This window comes from Cyprinus carpio, chromosome A4 (genome assembly GCF_018340385.1).
Source record: "Cyprinus carpio isolate SPL01 chromosome A4, ASM1834038v1, whole genome shotgun sequence".
NCBI lineage: Eukaryota > Metazoa > Chordata > Actinopteri > Cypriniformes > Cyprinidae > Cyprinus > Cyprinus carpio.
Window position 1 is genome coordinate 30,563,406 of NC_056575.1, and position 4,265 is coordinate 30,567,670.

The following is a 4,265-nucleotide window of genomic DNA, read 5'->3' on the forward strand; positions in this document are numbered from 1 at the left end:
ACCTGGTCCTGAAAGGGAGTATTGGGAACTTTTTGGCACATAACCAGGTCGGGGTCTCAGGGTAGCATGAGAGTCAGCCAGCCTAAAATTCAAGTCACAAATTGATGACGAAAATGTCTGCAGGTCCCCAATCTTCTTGATAGAAGACCCGCAACCAGGAGCACTGTCTTAAATGAAAGAAACTTGAGCTCAACTGAGTTAAGCAGTTCAAAAGGGGCTCTCCCTAGTCCTGCAAGGACCACATAGATATCCCAAGGGACATATGAGGTGCGATCTTGGAGAATTTAATCTCCTCGTGCCTGTCAGGAATCTGATGATTTGGTCGTGCTTCCTTTAGAACCTTACATCCACTGCATCGTGACACGTCGCAATTGCAGCGACATACACTTGGAAGGACAGCACAACGCTGACTGAGCATCAACTAACGTAATCAAAAGAAAGACAGAATCTAGGTCAAGGTACTCAAATTAAAACCAAACTTAAAGCCCATAAGTGTGACATTCAGTCATGGCCTAATGGTTAGAGAGTCAGACTAGTAACTTAAAAGTTGAGGGTTTGAGTCACACCATAATGTTTCATATCATTGAGTATTGATAATTACTGAAATTGTTTTTATAACTCTTTTAAACGGAGCAGTACAAAAAATGTTTACATTTAACCATTTTACTTTTAATTTACCCAATTTATTAATTTATTTAGTAAAATTATTTACAAATAATTTTAGTTTTAACAATCAAACACAAAATAAAAATTTAAACAAATATCTCCTTTTGTATATTTTATAAGAAAATTAAATAAGTGTTAAGAAAAATTTTGTCTTGTCTCCTGAGGCCACATGAGGATGCAGTCAGAAAAATGATGCATGGCATTAAATTGTTTATTCAATGCAAAAAAAGTGCAAAATGTTTAAAATCTATGTAAACTTTCTGCCTTTGATTTTGTTTTTTTTTTTGGATTGTTTAAAATTGCATATATTTTTATTAAAATTTATAAAAATTAAATATATTTTATTTATTTTTTTATAAATTTGTGAAAAGTTTATGTGTAGTTTAATAAAATTGTCAAAGTGCCTACGCATTGGAATGGGAATAAAACCCTCACTGTTATGCAGACGACACACAACTTTATCTGCCATTGAAACGAAATGATAACAGCTCTGTAAAATTATTGTTTGACTGCCTCGCAGACATTTAAAGCCTGGATGGCCATGAATTTTTTTACATTTTAATGAGAGTAAAACTGAAATTGTGATATTTGGCCCAAGTAGTACCCATGTGGCCCCCAACACAGAATTGGGTTCCTTAATTCCGTATGTTAAATCTTCCGTTAAAAATCTGGGAGTAATCATGGACGGTGATTTTAAACTTGAAAAGCAGATAAATTCTGTGGTTAAAGTCAGTTATTTTTCAGTTAAGGCTCTTGTCTAAAGTGAAACCTTTTTTGTCATTTAAAGACTTTGAAAGAGTTATACATGTTTTTATCTCCTCTCGATTGGATTATTGTAATGCCATCTATGCTGGTGTCAGCCAGGCATCTCTTTCACGCCTGCAGTTGGTGCAGAATGCTGCAGCTAGACTACTAAAAGGGGGTACGTAAGCGTGACCACATTTCTCCCATACTGGCTTCCCTTCATTTTCACTTCCAGTACGGTTTAGGATTGATTTTAACATTTTAGTGTTTGCCTACAAATCCCTAAATGGTCTAGCCCCGACCTACCTTTCTGACCTTATACAACAACATGTTCCATCTAGGTCTCTTAGGTCGACAGATTGTATGCTCTTGGCTGTTCCTAGAGTAAGGATGAAACATAGTGGAGATCGGGCTTTCTCAGTTGCCGCCCCTAAACTATGGAATAATTTACCATTGTCTGTGAGGCTGGCCCCAACACTATCTGTTTTTTAAATCTAGTCTTAAAACACATTTATTTTCCTTGGCTTTTAGGTTCAGTTTGAGAGCTGTGTGTTTTTGTCGTTTTGATGTCATTTTATTTTTGTTGTTGTTGATTTATGATGTGGGGATGTACAGCACTTTGGTCAACTTCTGTTGTTTTAAAAATGTGCTCTAGAAATAAACTTGACTTGACTTGACTTGACAAATTCTCGAGACATGTTTTCTAAAAGTTGAACCTCTTATAACTCTACATGGCTGTCTATTCATCTCTTGTGCGAGACGCGAATGCAACAGTCATAGTTGTGCATCTCAAGAATGTGCAGAATATGTGTTCCATGTGAATGGCTTTGTTTGGGGTTTAACCTTACTAATATCTTCAGTGCATTGAGCTTCTGTATTTCTTTAATATTTTTAATATATATTTCATATTTTGAATGAAAACACAGCAGCATTGCATCTCGTGGGTTCAACAGAATGGACTAACAAATGCATTAAAATGCAGCAATGACACTCACATCATCATCACCGCAACTCATGCGCACTGATAAGCTCCTGGACACCTAAAATTCAAATGCAAAGTTTGCATTCGAATGTGAATTCGAGTTTCACATTTCCTGTTTGTTGCTGCCGTGTGTTTTGAGTTTGAGCTCCGTCATGTTAATTCTTTATCTTTGTCTATTTTTTTTTTCTTAAAGGGGTCATATGTTGCTGCTAAGAAGAACATTATTTTGTGTATTTGGTGTAATGCAATGTGTTTATGTGGTTTAAGGTCTAAGGCCCCGCCTTTCTGAAACACGTCGATTTTTACAAAGTTCATCATTCAGTAAAAGCGAGGTGTGCTCTGATTGGCCAGCTATCCAGTGTGTTGTGATTAGCCAAATACCTCAAGTGTGTGACGGGACGGAAATGTTACGTCCCTTAACATAATGTGATGCTGTTTGTCCCAGCTCGACGAGACAAACACAATAAAACCCATTACAAACGCGGCATTTCTTGCATCCAGTGGGGACATAATTACTGATTATAATGACTGATATATGCACTGATGCACTGTTTTCGTTCAAATCAAAGCCTAAACACACGTAGAAACGTATCCTTGTGTCGTGGCTGACACAGAAGAGACTACGCAGCCTGCGTTCAAGAGATATTCTCCAAAATGCTACGCTACGGTGATGCAGAGAGACACAGAGGAGAGGGATTATTGAATAAAGTCATTATTTTTGTTTTCTTCGTGTACAAAAAGTATTCTCGCCGCTTCATAACGTTACGGTTGAATCATTTATGGTAGATTGGCAGATGGAGTATTCTGACGATGCTTTTCATACTTTTCTGGACATTGACTTTCTTCGTGTACTGGCAGTCTATGAGACAGTCACACAGCCTCCAGGTTTTCATCCAAAATATCTTAAATTGTGTTCCGAAGATGAACGAAGCTTTTATGGGTTTGGAACGACATGGGGGTAAGTGATTAATGACAAAATTTTCATTTTGTGGTGGAGTGTCCCTTTAAATTTTATAAAGAAATTTTATAAAGAATATCTCTTTGGGTTTAAGACTTTAGTCTTTGCAACTTTAGGGATATTATCTATTCACAAACAGCTTGTAACACTCCAAAGAGAAAGGAAAACTTGAAATTACATCATATTGCAAACATGTTTCTAAAATGCTACAATTTTCTTTATAGTACATACAAGTTTACACAAAACAAGAATGGGATGAGACCTGGTTGAGCTGCACTAGAGAAGACAATGAGTGTTATCACTCTGTCGCAGACACACTAGCTTTCAAAAGACAGACGAACTTAGAGTGATTACAATCACCCGGGTTTAAATCGCGCTCAAATTGATTTGATTTTGACGCAATATTTAAACTGAAGCTCACAGCAGGCGGCTATGGTAAGGGGCAGGACATTTGCTAATCACAACACACACTGGCCCAGCTAACCAATCACAGCACACACTGGCCCAGCTAACCAATCACAACACACACTGGCCCAGCTAACCAGTCACAACACACACTGGCCCAGCTAACCAATCACAGCACACTCTGGCCCAGCTAACCAATTACAGCACACATTGGCCCAGCTAACCAATCACAGCACACACTGGCCCAGCTAACCAGTCACAACAGACACGGGCCAGCTAACCAATCACAGCACACACTGGCCCAGCTAACTAACCACAGCACACACTGGCCCATCTAACCAATCACACACACACACTGGCCCAGCTAACCAGTCACAACAGACACGGGCCCAGCTAACCAATCACACAACACACACTGGCCCAGCTAACCATTCACAGCACACACTGGCCCAGCTAACCGATCACAGCACACACTGGCCCAGCTAACCGATCACAGCACACACTGGCCAA